The 20,625-nt window shown below is 40.7% G+C and overlaps 1 long non-coding RNA gene across 1 annotated transcript; it reads left to right on the top strand.

Moving 5' to 3' along the window:
* The first annotated feature begins 529 nt into the window (after positions 1–529).
* On the top strand, positions 530–3,332 carry LOC140509077 (uncharacterized). Its single transcript, XR_011968559.1, has 3 exons — positions 530–839; positions 1,034–1,112; positions 2,959–3,332. It is a non-coding gene; the product is annotated as an uncharacterized lncRNA (long non-coding RNA).
* The last annotated feature ends 17,293 nt before the right edge of the window (positions 3,333–20,625 follow it).

Below are 20,625 nucleotides of genomic sequence, written 5' to 3'. Positions count from 1 at the left end.
ATCTTTCTTCTATTCAATGTATGGTTTTAATTCTCTCTCTCTGCCCTTCCTATGGGAAGCCCTCAATCCAACCCCCACTCCACCAGAAACAGTGAATCGTTCCTATGTGGTAGCCAACACGTGGGCTGGCCAAGGTGATCTTGAGACTGGATCTCAAAGCCCCAGTGCTTTTTTTGTTTTGGATTCCTTTCTGAAGCACAGATGACCCAATAGTGATCCCAAAAGGAGCTTCCAGCCTGGGAGGTAACCTTGTGAGTTCATAAGGTGTGGAAATACTGAGTCTTTCCAGTGGCACTGACTAGTAGTAGCAGGGCAGCTTCTGCTTCTGACAGGATGACCACTGACAAGGAGAGGGTTTCAGCACTGCCTGGGCTTACCAGAAGTCATGTACCTGGAGGGATTTATTTGGACACTGCAGAGTAGAAGCAAAGGTGAAAAGATAATTCAGCAAACCATGTTTTGATGTTCTAAATATCATTCTCCAAGTAGAGTACAACAGTAGTTATAAGTTATTTCTTCTTGTTTCAGTTTTTTCTTTCGGTGAAAGCATGAGAGTTATGTGTGTTAGGCATTTATTTTGTAAAGAAATAAATAACTGTCCTATACTTGATCTACACTGTACATTGCATGCTTTCTACTTCTCACTTTCGGGAAAACCCAAAGCTATATCTTGGCTTAAACTAATTTCCTTTGTGGCTCTAGGGTTGGATTATAAAGCACCAGAAGGTGGGATAAGAGAGATCCTGACTTCTCTCTTTAGAGAGCAAGGCAGCCCCTGAACCTGGTCTTCTCAAGCATGGGTCCATTGAGCTGAGAGGGGCCTTTTTATGGTGGACACGGTAAGCCCCCCAGGGTCTCTCCCCCTACCCCTCCCCCCCCACTCAGCAGCAGCAATTGATATTATTACACAAGCATCGTCTTTACTTTCCAAGATTAAGTGACTTAGTTAGGATCACAATTAGAACCAGGACTTGACCCTTGTACTCCAAAATTAGCATTATTACTACTACACAATGTTCTTGTTTTTTCACAGGTGAAGATGGGGTGTCATGGTGAGAACAGAGAAGTGTTGGACTCAGAGTGCAGACTGCCCAGGATGGACCCAAAAGCATGTGAGCCCCACGTGGTTCAGTGTTGTCTCTAGCCATAGTACTGACTCAGCTTGCTGCTCTCTGTTTTGCTTCTGTCCACAGTCAGCATGCTGAGAGTTCCTGCTAAGGCATAAGTGCCTAACCTCTCTTCCTCTCTGCTCACCCAGTGCTATTTACTTGGTGAATCCCAGTGCATATAGTTTTACTTTCTATAGAAAAGTCATCCCTTGTCACCTTTATCACCAGAATCAGGAATTGAGTTGGCAAAGATCACAGGATTAGAGACTTGTTGATAGAAGCCACCTTAAGAGTAGTAAGTAGCACAGTTGGAAATTGGAATAAAAGCCTGACTTGGACAGTCTCATTACTTTGTCTCTCCTCATATATAGAAAGAGGGGGTTAGATTCAATGACCTTTCAACTTTGGTACAGTTCTAAGAATGAAGGTTCTATTAGCACATTCTAAGTTCCAGTCTCTGGAAGACAGCCCATTCACCCCACGTTAGAGTTCTAAGAGCCTAATAAACCAAGATCAGTCCTGGAACAGAGGTTCCACTGAAAGACAGTTTTGTTTTACACTTAGTATGTGTACTCACAGAGGTAATCTCTCCTGAGAGTTCTGATTCATTTTTTTTTTCAGGAATTGAAAAGTCACAAGTACTTCATTTCCTGGACTGGACAGTGTGTGCTACATCTGGTCCTTAATTTAAATCTTAGTAACTGAGGAACAGTGAGCTCACACTAGGTTGGAGTGGGATTGCAGGTCATTTTGGAAGTGAAATGAGTAATGGGCTTCCTAATTGGGTGTCCATACAATAGGAGGGGGGAGGTTTCAGTTGATTGATTGCAACACTCTTTTGATGCCAAGAATCCTGGAAATCCCTTGGGTAATTAAGATAATTAATTACCCTGAATACCCTTAAAGGGCAACCAGGGTTGATTTCAGAAAGGAAGGAAAGCTTAAGTGTCTGTGAGGGAGGTAGGAGTTCTGAAGACTGTCACCAGGATGAGAAGTTGGGGGACTCTGAGTTTTCCTTCTCTTTGTCACCAAGTGGAAGTAATAGACTCCAGCTCAGTCTCTGCACTGACAGGATAATGGTAATTATCGCAGGGTGCCCTGGGGTAATCAATGAATACTGCTTAGATGCCTGAGATCCCGGAATAAAAAAGTGCCATAAGAATGATGAACTCATAAATTTCACTGATTATTTTTGTGGACTATCTACATACTTTTGTTGTTGTACAGTCATTTCCAGTCTTGTCCGATTCTCCGTGACCCCATTTGGGATTTTCTTAGCAAAGATATAGGAGCGGTTTGCCTTTTCCTTCTCCAATTCATTTTACAGATGGGGACACTGAGGCAAACAGGATTAAGTGACTTGCTCAAGATAACACAGTAAGTGTCTGAGGCACATTTGAGCTCAGGAAGATGAGTCTTCCTGTCTCCAGGCTCAGCACTATCATCTGCTCTACCTAGCTGCTCCCCACATATATAACTACATATTAATCTACATATACACACATACATTACCCTCTCTGTGTGTGTATATATGTACATACATACATATACATGTATGTACAAAAATATGTATATATACACTGACACCTACATACATGTTAAAATATGATACATCATATACATACATAAACACATAGAAAATATGTTATATATTATATATAATTTATATGTTATACTTATGTATTATATTTTATATTAATAATATTATATATGTATATAATTATATAGTTATATATTTATATTTACATAAATATGTCATGTCTATCTAGTATGTCCGTATCAGCGTGACCATTCCCAATCCATGCCATCTGTCCCCTAGTTATAATTTTCGTCTTCACTATTCCCCCAGGCCTCTGTGCCACTTTCCAGCCATCTGCCTGCTGTGCTGCTGTGTCAGACCCTCGTCCCCATCTCTCCTGCCTATGTGGACTTCTCCCTCAGGAAGCTGAGCTCTAATAGGTGAGCCTTCACTTTATTTTGCCTAGTAACAGGCCTCCCCATCACGTCCTGGCCATTTCTAATCCTTCTGCTGCAGAAGCCCACACCTCAGCCTCTTCTGGTTTCTAGTTGCATTGTATGTCTTGCCTGACTCCTTTAGAACTCAAGCTTGGCCCACTCCAAGGAACTAGCTTGCTTGCTTGCACTTGCACCCTTAGAGCTTAGCACAGTGTAAGTGCTTAACAAGTATTTTTATTATTCATTCATTTAGATATCATACCTTGCAGTCAGAAAGATCTCCAAGTCTTGTCTTGCACGTATCGCCTGTGTAAAGCTCAGCGAGTCACTTCACTTCTCAAAAGCTATGCAGTGGCCTTGAGAAAAGGACTTCTGCCCATGTTTGGCATAACACGTGGGCGGACAAGTATGTAAAAGAACACAAACCATGCAAATTGGAAAGGGAGAGGAGAGAGGACTGGTGTGTGGCAGGAATATATTGGAACTGAGAGCATGCTGAGTTGTGAGGGTGAAGCCCAGATAATAGCTCCTTTCTTTCTCTTTTTTTCCCCAGAGCATAGCACTAGGGAAATTTCCACTTAGAGTTTAAATCTTAATTACTTAATTCAGCAACAATCCCCCCAGCCTACCCCCTACACCACCTGGGGCTCAGGGGATAGAGAAAGGAAGAAGTAGGTGACCCTGCCCGCAAGCCTCATCACAGCCTTTCTGCCTTATTTGAATATTTATCTGCATTTCCACATTACTTGATAGTGCTTGTAAATTACATGGCCATGAACAGTGATTTTTGCCTAACCCTCTAAGTATACAATTTAAGATTGAGAAAAAGGAAGCTAGCCCATGAGAAAAGAAACATCTGAGGGTCTTATCCTTATGGAGCTTCTCTGGATTCAGTCTAGCAGGGGAATATGGCATACATACAAATAATGCTATTCAAAATAGAGCTTTGTTATCGCCTTCATTAGATTTTGAGATCCTCAAGGGAAAGGACTATATTTTGCCTTTCTTTATATCACTAGTGCTTAGCATGGGACCTGATACATAGTAGGCCTTACTTGTTGACTGACTTTTAAATTTTTTATTATAGTAATTTTTGTCCATATCTTGTCTCCTCAATGAGATAATAAATTCCCAGAGGGTAAGAGCTATGCCTTCTTTATCTTTGTATTTTCTTTAGTGTCCATCACCCATCTCTATATATATATCCCTTCCCATATTCAACAAATGTATGTGAAATGAGTATATGATTAAATCTAATTGGGGAGCTAAGACAAATCTATTGAGATGTAAAATCGCAACATAAAACTTTGTTTCAATACATGGACCCACCACCTCATTAATGTGTATTCTTTCCAAAAGAGATCACACCCTAGCCATGACCTCTCCTCACAGTGAACGTTATGAACAAGACCACCATGAAGATTGCAGCACATGTACTAATGTCTGCTGCAGGGGATGAAGAAGTAGAGATATTCTATAAAGAACTTGGCAAAACCCTTCAGATTAAATCAGTTTATACTTTAATATTTAGTGATGTCATCACTAAGGCCATTCATCAGGTTAGCAAAAATATGTTGGAAAATGTAGCAAAATAAGGTGCAACAGGAAAAACCAAACCCATTAAAAATGCCTATTGTTCAGAACTTGATGTGCAGTCGGATGGACAGTCCATTGATCTGGGTAGGCGCTGCAAATGGACAAGGAGCTAGACATGGAACTTAAGAGAAAAAAGAGCTGGATTGCATTTGGAAAATTGCGCAACATCCTTCAGAACCCCAAATTTTTCTTTGAAACAAAAAGCAATAAAAAAAAAAAAACAACCCACCAACCCCTTCCGGTGATGCCATAGGGCTGTGAATCATGTAATAACCACAATTTCCCAAGAAGGAAGATTGCAGGTCATGCAAAGAGCAATGGGGAGATGGATGGTGAGCATACATAGCTTATAGCGTATTACCAATGACAAATTGCCCATAAGAGGCAGTATGAGAGACATAATAAAAGAGATAAGAGGCACTATGGCACAGTGGATAGAGGGCTGGATCAAGGAAAGGAGACCAGACCATCAGGTACCAGGAGCAGGAGCTCTAACTCATTCGCTTGTCACATTAGAATCTGGTTTCCCCTTGATAATATGATTTGTATAAAAGTCTCTTATGCTTACTAGCTATGTGATCAGGGACAGACCACTTAACCTTAGTGCCCCAAGCAGCTCTAAGGTTATAAATCATGGAGTGGCTGACAGCCTCTATCAGTGGAAGGGATTTGCATGATAGGAGTTCCCTTCACCAATGAAATCATAGGTCCACACTGGGGGAAGGGGATTGTGTTGGGGAAAGGGGAAAAAGTATTTATATAGTGCCTGCCACATGCCAGGAACTATGCTAAATGTTTAAAAATTTTATCTCATTTGATCAAAAAAAGGTATGCTATATAACTGGAGAAGGAAGCAAGCCAGTCCTTCAGTGAGATGAAGAGATAATGGTTGGCTGGCCTATGGGCTGTACCAGTGGACCACATGCAAAAGATGTCAAGGATGTCTCAAATAAGATGTGTGGGACAACATAAATAAAAGACGTGCAGAGCAGACCCATAGAGGGGACCTTTGGGGGAATACCCATACTGATGAGACTACAAGTCCACAGAAGTATGAGGAGGAGGAACTTTTTAGCAATTAGAACTGTTCCCAAATGGACTAGGAGACCTTAATGAATTCCCAAAAGTGTTCAAGAAGAAACTAGATGATCATCCATCAGGGATATCAATAAGGGGGGTTCTCTGTATTGAATGGGAAGGTAGACTAGCTGACTCCTAAGGTCCTGTCTTCATTATTATCATCATCCCTAGCATTTATATGGTGACTTAAAGTTTGCAAACTTTATAAATAATCTCATTTGATCCTTTGGGGGGGGGGCGGTAACAACCTTGGGAAGTAGGTATTGTTATTATCCCCATTTTACTGATGAGGAAATTGAAGCAGACAGAGGTCAAGTGACTTGTCCAGGGTCACACAGCTAGTGAGTATCTGGTCTAGAATTTGAATGCATTAAATGAAGGGCTCCATGACTATAGATCTAGCTATCTCTGGTGCCACTAAATCTCTGAATGTTCTAATAGAATGGAGCAGAGGGGAGGTAGCTGACACAACAGATATAGTACCAGACCTGGAGTCAGGAAGAGTCGACTTCAAATCCTGCTTTAAATCTATCTGTGTGACCTCTGTAAGTCGCCTTACACTTGTCTGTCTCAGTTTCTTCTTCTGTAAAATGGGGATAATAACAGGGGTTGTTGTGAGGGTCTACTGAGATAGTATTTGTAAAGTGCTTATAAATGCTATTATTGTTGTTCATTATTATTATAATCGCTGCAATTACAACCTTCCCTAGAAACAGAATCTGGATATGGTAACAACTCCAGTGCTGAAGTTTTTCCTTCCAGCACCTTGGCCAGCTGGGAAATTCTTCTCCTCCCTACCTCACCTCATCCCACTCCTGCCCCAAATGTACAGAGGCAATCTCTCAATCACTTCAAAAAAGGCTTAATGGGCATTGCTTTAGAGAAGTAATACCAGTGCTGCTATAAAGTTGTAGCTAGCAATTTCTGCCCTGGAGATGGTGGTGTGGGGTGGGGAGTAGAACCAAGTGGTAGGGAGGGTCAAGTGAACCCTAGGTGGAGGAAGCATGCGCAGGAACACCACTAAGTGTCTGAACTGCTATAACAGGAGGAAGTCCTCTTGGATGGATTCGGAGCCACTACTAGGGGCCCAGGCTGGCAGGACTGGGCGGGGGGTGGAGAAAATGCTGTCAGGCTTCTTTAAATTTTCCACCCCAGGGTTAAGCCCTGATATCCTACCCTAGTTATGGCTCCCTGTGCCTGCCAGATCACCTCCTTTAATTCTTTTCATTACTTTCTTTCTTGCATTTATATATCCTTCGTTTCTAGTTTACAATTCAACATGGTTTCCTCAGTTAAGTGAGGTGTCTCTTTCTTGACTTGGGACTGGAGAGAGGATGTAAGGAAACGAGAAAACTTTAATTACAGTGAACAGGGTTGAGATGTACGGACAGGGTGGTGGACGATGAAGTGAGCAAAAGATCATCATGAAATCGCAGCTTTTTAAAAAAGAAATAAAATGAGTATTTATTCTTAATTGTTATTTTTAAATTTTTGAGTCCCAAATTCTCTGTCTCCCTCCAGTCCCTACCCTACGCATTGAAAAAGCAATCAATATGCTATCAATTATACATATGAAATCATAAAGCCACAACTTTAGGGAAAAATGCTGCCATTTTTAATCTCACTGGTAGAAGCATAGAGAAACTCCCTCTATAGAAACAGCATTAACATCATGGATTTTGTCAAGTCCGGAAATAAATCAAAGCCATGAGTTGAAGACTAAAGCATCTTTAATTGAGATAACAAGATAGCAAACCTGCCACCCTGTGGGATGTCCAGTGGATTTCCCAACTAAAGAAACCCATGAAAGTGTTTGTATAGTTTTAGGAAGAGAGGAGAGGAGGCAGCAAGAGAGAGCAAGGTCTGGTCATGAGTCCCCTTGGCAATCTGGATAAGAAAAGTCACTTCGTTCTAGCTGCCAAGAATCCCAATGGAAGGGGGGCAAGGATACTAGAAGCTGAGATCCAGCTTTAGCTGGGTTCCCCATAAGGCAACATCTCTGAGTAAAGGGACCTAGGCTGTGGTTCAGCTCAACTTAATCAAGAATATTTATCTTAAGAGTAGGAATGTAAGCACATTATTGAAATTCTGACATTACAAGGATCATTTAAGAGAGTGGCAGTCCATATTACATTTGGTATTAATAATTGTCATTATATTAACAATATTCTGTCAATCTAAAGTCAAGGAACTTGTCTCCTAGCTGCTACTTGTGTGATGTTGAATGCATCCTCAGTCTAACAGATGTGTACTTTTAACGTTTAATGGGTGGCTTTCTGGTGGTGGTGGAAAATGTAGGCAGAACACCCTTTTTTAGTTTAATCTGCATCATTAACATTCTGTCCATCACTTTATTAAGTCTAGACAAAATAATCAATACAATTTCTTGGGTTTAAATGCTTATCCTGAAATTGAACAATTGGCTCCTCTAGTTAGGATTTGATTTTTTCAGCTATCCAGTGAGGGTGTTGAAGAAAATGGGCTCTAGGTTTCCTTTCCATTCTTAACACTATGATTCTTTTAATAGAGTAGATGGCAACATGGTGTGGTGAGACTCATGGTCAATTGGAATTAGAAGACTCCGATTAGTATTCTGTCTCTGCCCTCTCTTCCCATGAGAACTTGGGCAAATCACTTAAACTCGATGGACTTGTTTCTCCATCCACGCAATGAGGGGAAGTTATTATAACTATTAATTCCTCAGATCCCTTTGAGCTATATGACCTACCATGCTCCTCCTCTCAATTTCCTCCACTACCTGCAGTGGTGAGTGTGAAAGCTTATCTAAGTCCCATTTAAGTGGTTTATCAGCAGCCAAGAAGGCACAGGTGAGGTCCCATCTTCCTTACTCCTAGAAAACAGAAGTGGGTCAAATGTTTTGGTTAGCAGTCAGTCAGTGATGAAGCAGGGCCTGGGTTCTGCAAGATAGGCTTAAAGTCTGGGCTTCCTGTACCAAGGGTAAGCCAAACACCTCCCTTTCTCATGCATTTTAATACTCTTTAGGCCATGTTTTAACTTGCAGGAGCAGCACAAGCACAGTTCCTTCCATTTTTGCCCCCTTCTTTCAGTTCTTTAGACTCAGGCTGGGGACTCCAAAAAGGAAAGGAAAAATCCCCAGGTCCATCAGCCCTTTAAATGTCAACAAACCTCTGCTGAAAATTTCAGATAAGGGACTCCAGGTGTTTCAACAAACAACAGATGCCTAACAAAGGGCAGGTGAGGTCTTCCCAAGCTGATGGAAACAACAACAATAATAACACACATAAACAAACCAGAAAGAGATAAGAACCTTTTAGAAAACCCAGGCTAAGCTGAGTCCAATGGCAGGAGTGTAAGCCTGTCAAAGGATGGCTAGACTGGAGGACAGGAAGTTGAGGGCCCCGGGCACTTAAGTGGTATCTTAATGGATTCTAGCTCCACTCTTGAAAAAGAGAAATTGGAGTCTTTATTAGATGAGAGTTTCAGGAAATGATGTCAACGGAGTTTAGGTGTTAACTGTCTACTTCCATCAAGAAGTGTGTCCTCCAGTGAAGCTGTTTTTCTCATCAGGTCTTGTTTGGGGAATGAAGCCTAGAAATCATATTGTGCAGACCTATTCCTGTTTCATTGGAATAGAGCAGTGGACTTGGATTCAAGAAAACCTGATTCTGCCTTACTAGCTATGAGCAAGTCACATAACCCCTATCTACCTCAATGCCCTCATCTATAAAATGGGGAGGATAACAGCATCCAACTTTCAGGGTTGTTTTGAAGATAATTTGTTGTTTAGCCATTTCAGTCACGTCTAACTCTCTGTGATCCCATTTGGGATTTTCTTGGCAAAGATACTGAAGTGGTTTACCATTTTCTTCTCCAGTTAATTTTATAGATGAGGAAACTGAGGTAGACAGGGGTTAAGTGATTTGCCCAGTTCCATAGCTAATAAGTCTGAGTCTGGATTAGAACTCAGGAAGATTAATCTTCCTGCCTCCAGGTCTGCATCTACTTTGCTTCCTTCCTATGGGGATAAAATGAGATAATATTTGTAAATCCCACCACAAATCTTAAAGTTCTGTGTAAATGTTACCTACTATTATTATTACCAGTAGGGCAGCTAAGTGGCAGTAGATAGTGCTGGAGGCCTAGAATTAGGAAGTCTCATCTTCCAGAGTTCAAATCTGGCCTCAGGTACTTACTAGCTGGGCAAGTCACTTTACCTCTGTTTACCTCAGTTTCCTCTTCTGCAAAATGAGCTGGAGAAGGAAGGGGAAACCACCCCAGTATCTTTGCCAAGAAAACTCCAAATGGGGTCACAGAGAGTTGAACATGACTGAACAACAACATTGGGTACTACAAAAGAGAAAGCCAAAACCCAGAGAGGTAAGATAGGGTAGTCCCCTCAGATCCCCCTGGCAAAGCCAGGACCAGAGTCCCTTCCCATTACTCTCAGTCCAGTCATCTTTCTCTTAGACCAAACTGTCTCTATTATCCTTTTTTCTACCTTTCCCTCCCCCAACCAAGGAAACCTTTCCTTGCCTTTCCCTATCCCCTATTTCCAGTACTTTAAACCTTTTAGAGGAAGGAAATTGGGAAAGAATGGAAAAGAAAAAGGCAGGAAAAGAGAACATGTGAATAATAGTAGCTGACATTTAAAGCATGCAAAGTGCTTTACATAAATTATCTCATTTGAGCCTCACCACCACAAGCAACAGATAAGTGTAATGTATCATTAGCCCCATTTTACAAATAAAGAAGCTCAGAGGTTGAGGTAACCAGCCCAAAGATCTGACCTAGTTGGTGCTAAAGCCCTATTTGGAAACTTCAAATCTACTATGACTCAACTCCCAGAATGATGTGCATTTTCCTGAAAACAGAGGGAAAACTCAAAACAATCCAAGTCATTTCTTTACATCTTATACATCTAACCTCTTTTCTCTTCTGTTTTCTGTTTTCTCTTCCTCTCTGTTAGATCTATGAATTTCCGTTTTGTCTTTATCTCTACTTTCAACTCAAAAAAAAAAAAAAAAGGCCAAGATCTCCCATTCCATCATCTCCAGTCATCCTGATCTATATCTGACCACTGGCCCCAGATGGCTCAGGAGGACAAAGAGAGTCTAGTGACTTTGCACAGCCTCCCTCACTTAAATCCAATTCACTTGCATGTCATGGCATCGCCTTCCTGATGTCATGGTCCTCTTCCAGAACTAAGGACAAGCAACAAAAAACAACTTGTAGCTCAATCAAGTCTCATTATGAATAGCAGCACCTCAAGTGGAACCACAACAGATGTCCAGACCTCTATTTATCTCAAGCAACGTTGGAGACCACAGGATTTCAAAACCATAGAAGCTTTTATACCATTTCAGTTCCATATTTGTGTATAATAGACAATGTCCCTAAAGTCTTAGTTCACCTTGAAGCATTATTATTGTTGTTCAGTCATGTCCAACTATTCCTGACCCTGCATGCAGGTTTTCTTGGAAAAGACATTGGAATGGTTTGCCGTTTCCTTCTCTAATAGGTTGAGGCAAACAGAAGGTAAGTGACTTGTCCAGGGTCCCACAGCTAGTGAACATTTGAAAATGGCTTTGAACTCAGGTCTTCCTGACTCCAGCCCAGTGCTGAATGCACTGAACCAACTTGTTGCCTCTTTAAGCATTATTAATTACTTTAATAGCTTAATCATTTTAAATTTTGATAGCTAAAAAGGGTACTAAGGCTTTTAAAATATAGTATAATATATGTTTAAAGCAACTTTTGTAAAAAGAAATTCAAAATAATTGAAGAACGAATATGCACTGAACCACCTAATTGCCTCTTTAAACATTAATTAATTTACATTAATTAATAGCTTAATAGTTTTAAATTTTGGTAGCTAAGAAGAGTACTAAGGTTTTTGGAATATAGTACAGTATATGTGTGTATTTTTTAAAGCAACTTTTGTAAAAAAAAAATTCAATGTAGTTAAAGACCAAATGGGAAAATGTGTTCATTTTTCCCTCTTGATGTGACAGTTGTATGTTATACTTCTTTGCATGCCAGACAAACAGAATGTTCACTTTGAGATCTTATCCCTCCAAAGTTACGATCTTTCCAAGGGTGTGTAAATATTCTCTTAAAAATTCTGCTATGACCTTTTGTTCCTTATTCTGATTTTTTTTTTTTTGGCTGTACGTGGCCTTGCACATCTGCACTCTTCCTCAGTCAGCTCCTTTTCAGAGGAATTTCTCAATTCTTCTGCGCCAGGCTTTCCACATCTGGACATCTCTCCCTCATAAATCTATCTCCTTTGCTGGGTAGGAGACAGATGCCCACTGCTGCATTCTGCCCCCACCATGCCCTCATCTCTCTAGTGCCCTCACTGACAGTAGGTCCAGGTGGGTGGGTCTAATTAAAAATGCCATGCACTCAAAACAAATTTAGACATCAAAAGAAAAAATGCTTTGCCAAAAATGTGGCATGTAAACATATTATATAACATTCTGTTGTGCTACTCAACGTTTGTACAGTTTCTTGTTCATCATAATGGGACTTGGTCTCGACTTCTTCCTAGCTCTTGATGAACAATACCAAAGGGAAAAAAATGCCTTAACCAAACTTTTTTATGAAAAGGACACTTTCCTGTCACATTCTCTTTCTGGGCCAGGTAAGACCTGCCTAACTGAGGCGCCATTTTCTGATACTCTATATGAGCCTCCACAGTCTGTCTTCTGGACACTTGACATTCTTTCCCTTCATGTACTCTCCATTCTAGTTAAATTGGTCTGCTAGCTGTTCTCCATAAACAATGTCCCATCACCTAGTTCCTTATCTTGGCACAGGTAGCCTTTCAAGGTTGGAATATATTCTTCCTTATCTTCCCCCCACCCTTCCTAGAATTATAATCCCCACCCATTTTCAAAGTATAACTTAGACATCAACCCTTATAGAAGGCTTCTTCTAACTCCCTTAGTTTTTAACACTATCTCCTTCTTGAAATTTGTATTATGTGTGCCCATGTGTCCTCTCAGTAGAATGTAAGCTTCTTGGCATCAGGGACTGTATGGTGAGTTTTAATGGTTTTTCTGTATAGTGTCTTTGCATCCCTGGGGCCTAGCATTGTGTTTTTAGGTACAGTAGGCCCTCAGTAAATGTGAAGGCTAAAGATAGATGAGATTAAGAGCATGAAAAGGTATGACTGCAACTCTAATGCATGATAGAATCTTTCCATCTCCTGACACTCCTATATGTCATTTGGGAACCTAGCTTAGGGGTTACAAAATAAACCATAAGAGAAAGGAACCAAAGCTGGGATATTGTAGTTGTTTTCTGCTTATTGGTTTTTTTCTCTCCTTTTTCATAAAAGCAGTTGAGCGATGTTTTCATCACTGGCTCACCTTGACAATTTCTCTGACTTCCGAGTTTCTCCCACTCTTGTTCTCCATACCGCTACCAGTTCAATATGCTTGCTTTGTGCATCTTTGTCACCATCCTGCATTGTATGACTACTCAGCTGCCAGCAATGACTTTTCCTGGAATGAGAGATTTTGAAAAAGTATTTGAGAAGAGAAAACAATGTTGCTGTTCTTGAGAATAACTGCCCTTGGCCCGGGTTAGTCAAAAAGGATAAATTAGGAGAGGAAAGAGGGGTTATAGAGAGCCCATTTTTTTTTATATAATGAGTACATGGAGTACTTATTTTTTTTAGCGTTTTTATTTAAAGTTTTGAGCTCCAAATTTTATCCCTCCCTCCCTCTCCTCTCCTGCCGCAATCAGATACAGGTTATCATATGCAATTATGTAAAACATCCCCAAATTAGTCATTTTGTACAAGGAGATACAAATAAAAGAAAAGAAAGAAAGTGAAAAGTAGTATGCTTTAGTCTATATTCAGTTAATATCAGTTCTTTCTTGGGAGGCAGATAGTATACCTCATCATTAGTCCTTTGGGATTGCCTTGGATCATTGTATTCCTGAGAATAGTTAAGTTTATTCCCATCAAACGATGTTGCTGTTACTGTAAACAACATTCTGGTTCTGTTCACTTCACCAGGCATCAGTTCTCCTAAGTTTTTTAAGGTTTTCATAAAATTATCCTGCTTGCCATTTCTTACGGCACTATAATATTCTCTTACAATCTTATACCACAGCTTGTTTAGTCATTCCTCAAGTGATGACATCCCTTTGATTTCCAATTCTTAGTCACCCCAAAAAGCTGCTATAAATACTTTTGTATAACAGGTCCTTTTCCCTTTTTCTTGGATATCTTTGGGATATAAACTTAGTGATATTGCTGGGTCAAATGGTATGCACAGCTTTGTTGCCCTTTGGTCATAGTTTCAAGTTGTTCTTTAGAATGGTGGTATTAGTTCACAACTCCACCAACAGTGCATTAGTGTCCCAGTTTTCCTGCATCCCCTCCAACATCCAGCATTTTCCATTTTTGTCATATTAGAGGTAAACTTTAAAGGAAAATTATAGGTATAACAAACACAAAGTTGTGAAAGAATGCCCCAGCCAGAGTAAAAAATTGCCATGCCATCGTACAGATGCAGCATAATGGGCAGTTACTGAGAACTGTATCACAACAAGTAAACACCTATATCACACTGCAGGGAGAAATTAAAATGATTATCATTTTTAACAATTTACTATTCCTTCCATTCCCTCAAGCATTAAAATTAGACAATCTATCATCAGATATAAAGATAAAATTGGGAATATTAAGTCTTAGCCCTGACTATGGGAAACAGAGGATCATATGGAAAAATATGTAGTCATGTGGTGGAGGCAGCCGGGTGGTGTACTGGATAGAGCAATGGGCCTGCAGTCAGGAAGACCTGAGTTTAACTCCCCCACCCCTGGAAGCACTCTCCCCTCTCCTCTCTTACCTACTGACCTGGCTTTCTTTAAGTTCCAGACAAAATCCCTCCTTCTACATGAAGCCTTTTCCAACCCCTGTTAATTTCAGGGCTTTCCTTCTGCCAATGTTTATTTTTTTATATTTTTATATTTACTATTAAATATATTTTATATTTATTATTTTTATATTGATCACATATATTGCTTCCTTTGTATGTATTTGTTGGCACATTGGCTTCCTCTTTAGGTCATAAGCTGCTTGAAGTCAGGAACTGTCTTTTGCCTCTTTTTGTATCCCCGGTGCTTAGTACAGTCCCTGGTACATAATAGGCACTCAGATATTTACCAGGTGTGTGACCCTGGGCAAATTACTTAGGTTTTATTTGTCTCAGTTTTCTTGACCATAAAATGGGGATAAAAATAGCTTCTACCTTGAAAATCAGACGATGTACATAGACCCAGACTCTGAAGGTACTTTAGAGATTAGGTGTAAGGAACCAACCTCTTAAACAAAGAATTCTCAAATCTCCTGAGTCACTCCTTTAAAATAGGACCAGCAGCAACCATAGAAAGACTTTCCCCACCTTGTTGTTCAAATGTGTCTGGCTCTTTGTGACCCCATTTGGGATTTTCTTGGCAAAGATTTTGGAGTGGTTTGCCATTTCCTTCTCCAGCTCATTTTACAGATGGGGAAACTGAGACAAACAGGGTTAAGTGACTTGCCCAGGGTAGTAGTGTTTGATGCTGTATTTGAACTCATGAAGATGAGTTTTCCTGATTCTAGGCCCAGCTCTCTATAATTTCAATCTCAACTAGCCACCAGTTCCCTAGGAATCTCTCTGCACTACCTCCCCCACTAGCATGAGTCAGCATCAGTCCCCAGGTACAGGCTCCTAGATCCTTACCCATACCCCATGTCTGGTTCTGTCTAACCCAGAAAAGGGCCCTATAAAAACCTACTGGACTTCACTGGTTTGTGTGTTGAAGCCAATTCTACCCAGGCCTCAGTGGGCCTGACCTGTTTCTTCCCTTCCTTACTGTTCTTTACTGTCCATTCAAATTAATGTTGAAATCTGAGCAATAAGACATTCTTTATCCACAGGGTCTTTCCTATGAATGGATGGTGAAATTCTTTTAAATCACTTAGTCAACAAACATTTATTAAGCACTTGCTGTATTCCAGGCATTGTGCTAAGGACAAAGAAAAGGCAAAAATGAGCTCTCAATGAGCTCACTCTACTTGGGGGACAATATAAAAGCAATAATGCACAAATAAGCGTATACAGAATAAATTGGAGACAATTAACAGGAGGAAGGAATTAACGACAGTAAGAGGGATCATAGACCATAGGATTTTAGCTGGGACTTGAAGGATGCTGGGAGACAGAGATGAGGGGAGAATGAATTCCAGGCATGGGGAATAGCCAGTAAAAATGAGGGAGTCTGATGATGGAATATCCAGAGTCACTGGAAGGCAGAACATGGGGAGGTAGCGAAGGTATAAGAAGACTGAAAAATTAGGAGGGGGCCAGGTTATTAAGGACTTCACATCTGATTCTTGTGATGATAAGAAGTCACTGGAGTTTGTTAAATGGTTAGATTGGCAGGTGGGAGGTGAGATGGTCACAGATACAGCTTAGGAAGATCCCTCTGGCAGCTGAGTGGAGGAAAAGGCAATGAGGTCCTACACCAGCGTGGTGGCAGGGTCAGAGGATAGAAGGGAGCTTCTATCAAAGATGTTACAAGAGCAAAATCCACAGGCTTTGGCAAAAGATTGGATATGGGGGTGGGGTGAAAGAGAATGAGGAGCTGAGGATGTGCATCTGGGTGACTGAGAGGATGGTGGCACCCTCAGCAGCAATATGGAAGTTCAGAAGAGGGGAGGATTTAGGAGTAAAGACACGTGTTTAAATGTGTAAGTTTAGATGTCCAACAGGCAGTTGGAAATGCAAAAGTGGAGACAGAGAGGGAGACTAAGACTGGATAAGTGGATCTGAAAATCATCAACATAGGAATGATAATTGAAACCATGGAATAAGCCTGGAATAGCCAGTCTTCCCCCTCTGCCTTGAACAAAGACACCCAAGAGGAGAAGTCCAAATCTCCTGAGTCACTGTCAAAATAAATGTTACAATAAATGGTACAAAATAAATAAAACTTAATTGGAGGAACACCAGCAGTGGAGAAAACCAGGGAATTCTTCATCTAGACACTAATGCTGGAGCTGAGCTTTGAAGGAATCTAGGGAGTCTAAGAAGTGAGGAGGGAGGGCATTCTAGCCTTGGAAAACAGCCATGGCAAGGACTAGAGATCAAGCCTGGATTGTCATGTGGAAGGGACAGCAAGAAGACCAGGCTGGTGACCTGTGGGGTTCCTTCTGTCTCTGAGATGTTGTGACTCCAAAACACATTTTATCTATCACAAACATGTGGTACTCATGGGAAATAAAGTACATTCCACTGTAACATTCCTAAAATTCCATCTTCATTTCATGCAGTTTTTTTGGAGAAGGTTCCTAATGTGTTGAACAGTTTAGTGTAACAGAATGCCTGAATTGAAAATGCATTCACCAGCTCTGTGACAAAATAAAAGGGAATAAATGTTCTGCTTGTGTCCTGTGAGGGACATCTTCATAAAGAGGGCTTAGATAAAATCATATGGAAGGCCAATGGGTTTAGACTAGCAGTTTTGGAAGGTCCTATCACAGTGGAAGGATTGGGGTACAAGTCCAGAGAGATTCCATCTGTCCCTTGAGACCCCCTCTTGCTGAAGATGGAGAAACTCATCTATCAAATATCATCCACCAAGTGATGAATACTTTTAGCCACTGACATTTATTAAGTTCATAAGTAAAGAGTTCAAAAAAACCTGTAATCTGTGTTAGTACAGAGAGTTTGGCTCATACTAATGAAATAATTGGTCTCTTGCCCTGATGTCTCTCCCTTGTCCAATCTAATATTCACACAGTCACCAAGAGATTTTCCTAAAGTGCAATTCTGAACCTGTCTTCCCACCTACTCAATAGAGTCCAATGTTTCCTATGACCCTTTGGATCACATTTAAGCTCCTCTACTTGGCATTTGGTGGCAGAGTGGGTAGAGTGCCATGTCTGGAGGCAGGAGGACTCTTCTTCATGAGTTCAAATCTGGCCTCTGCTCAAATCTAGCCTAGATCTGTGACCCTTGGCAAGTTGCTTAAACTCTCAGTGTTCCAAGCAATTCTCCTGGATCATAAATTACAGAGCTATACAAATCTTCACTGTCATAGGAAGTTTCATCACTGGGAATTTCTAATGCCAAGGAAGTTATGTTGGACTGAGAATAAATCAAACAAACCCTACAAAAACTTTTATGTTTATATTTTTCTCCTTTATATCTCTCCCCCATTATAGAATATAAGTTCCTTGAGGGCAGGCACTATTTCATTTTTATTTTTGTATCCCCAGAGTGTGACAGACACAGTACCTGACACGTAGCAAGTGATTAAAAAGTATTTGCTGATTGTTCTTTAAAAAATGAATAAAATGATTATAATGGAATATTATTGTGCTATAAGAAATGACATGCAAGGTGGTTTCAGAAAAACTTGGAAAGACTTAAATGAACTGATGTCAAGTGAAGTGAGCAGAACCAGGAGAAGACTGTACTCATAACAGCAATATTGTAAGATGATCAGCTCTGGATGATTTAGCTGTTCTCAGCAAGACGATGATCCAAGCGATCCCAAAGGACTAATGATGAAGAAAAAGAATTGATGTTGTGTGAAAATAGACTGAAGCATGCCATTTTTTCACTTTCATTTTTTTCTTTTGTTCATGTCTACTTGTACAAAATGACGGACATGGAAATGTTTTACATGATTGCACAAGTATAATTTCTATCTGATTGCTTACTATCTCAGGGAGAAGGGAGGGCAAAGAGGGAAGGAGGGATTGAATTTGGAACTCATTACTTAAAAAATGTTTAAAAATGGTTTTAACATAGATTTGGGGAAAAATAAGATATGTTAAAAAATTTAAAGCTATGTTAATCTGAGAGTTCCTGAACTGATTATAGGATCGTAGATATAGCATTGAAAGGGATCTCAGATGTCACCAGCTCCATCCACTTTATATAATAGACAAGGAAACTGGAGGTTCATTAAGTTACTGGGTCACCTGGCAAATGTTAGGATTGTTGTTTGTCATTTGTGCTGGAACAGGACGGATGACATCAGGAGGATAATGTGCAAGAGAGTTGGATTTAAGTGAGGCAGGGTTGTGCAAAGTCATCAGCCTCACTCTCTCTTCCAGAGCCACCTGGGTCCAGGGGTAAGACAAAGGTGAGGATTACTGGTGATGGTCCCAGATGCAATGGGAGACCTTGACCTTTTTATCCAGGTCTCAGTTTGTCTGAGGCAACACCCATTGAGTAATTAAAGGCTAAGTAAGATCAGAGGCAAAAGATGGGCTAGTGTGACCCCTCAAAAGAATCTACCTGGGAAGGGAAGACCCTCGGAGTTTTGGGCCAGAACAGAAGTAATTGCTATTTACTGGCACATAGTAAACATCAGCACAGGAACTCTTGTTCAGAGCACCCAGACTACCACAGGGCTTTAATATGATCTGGACCACTATGAGATGCCAGCCTAAGTGACCATGGAAAGTCTTCCTAATGGAAGAAGTCAAGTTGCTGTACATATCAGTCAATGGGATTGAATCAAGGCAGGGACTGACATTTTGAGGGGCTTTTTCTGAAGGCCCAGGCTGTGTTAGAAACAGCATCATTATCCCAGGGGAGTGCCTCCTAATTAAAGACAAGCAAAGCCCAAGGGTCAGTGCAAAGTGACACCTTATAAAATAGGTAAGCAGCTAGTCACCACCTGCTATTTGGGGCCAGCTGGGCCCCCAGAGATGTAGTAATGGAAGCTACCCACATCCTGCTATGACATGTGAGTGTGGAATTTGGGCAGAAACATAAAAGGGCTTTCTCTGGCTGTTATTTATCAGCCATAGTTAAGACCAGCTGCTATCTTTACCATCTCATCTCTAAACCTTAGAATCACTGCTTTCTGCTGGCAGCTAAGAAAGACAAAGACTGGCACACCTGGGCTGCCAAGATGGGGTCCCCCATTCCATTATTTACTTTTCTTTTTTCTTATTATTTTGGAGTGGTCAGCTGAAAAAATCACAGCATTGCAAAGCTGGAAGGAATCAGGCAGGTGCTTCAGACAATGGGAGAGCCCGTTGATTATCTCTTCTCATCTACAAAATATCCCAGGATAGCATCTACACAAAATCCTTCAGCAGCCTGAGCCATTACTGCAATCCAAAGCTCACTCTTTTTTGGCTTAATCAAATGCCCTCTTTCGTTGACCTTCCCCACAGTTATCGATGCCCTTCCTCCTAGCTATTTCTCCCTCTTTCTCCTGCTCTTCAAGTCACTAGCCTGTGAGAAGCCACACATCGATTTGCAGTGAATATAGTCTGGCTGGGTTTATACAACCCTGATGGAAAAATAAAACTTTCAGGCAAGTGAGACTTCTTTTCCTATAGTGGCAGCTTAGTGTAGTAGCTAGCACAATAAATTAGAAGTCAGAAAAACCTGGGTTCAAATTCCACTGCAGACCCTTATTACCTGAGCAAATCACTTTACCTCTCTAGGCCTTAGTTTTCTTGTCTGTAAGATGGGAATAGAAGTGGCAACTACCTCACTTGTTGTTGAGTCATTTTTCAGTTGTCTGACTTTTCATGACCCCATTTGGGGTTTTCATGGCAAGGATACTGGAGTATTTTAGCTATTTCCTTCTCCAGTTCATTTTACAGGAAACTAAGGCAAATAGGGTTAAGTAACTTGCCCAGGGTCACACAGCTAGTACATGTCTGAGGTTAGATTTGAATTCACAAAGATGAGTCTTCTTAATTCAGGTCCAGCACAACTACCTCACAGGAATGCTAAAAAGAGACAATGAAATGATATATGTTAAATGCTTTACCAATCTTAAAATATTAAATAAATTTTTGCGATTTGGGGGGGTCTATTCAAGGCCATATAACTAGCTTCCTCTTTCTAAATGATTGAACAAA

Source organism: Notamacropus eugenii, chromosome 5 (genome assembly GCF_028372415.1).
Source record: "Notamacropus eugenii isolate mMacEug1 chromosome 5, mMacEug1.pri_v2, whole genome shotgun sequence".
Lineage (NCBI taxonomy): Eukaryota > Metazoa > Chordata > Mammalia > Diprotodontia > Macropodidae > Notamacropus > Notamacropus eugenii.
The sequence above is the reverse complement of the archived record's forward strand: the minus strand, read 5'-3'. Positions and strand labels throughout refer to the sequence as shown.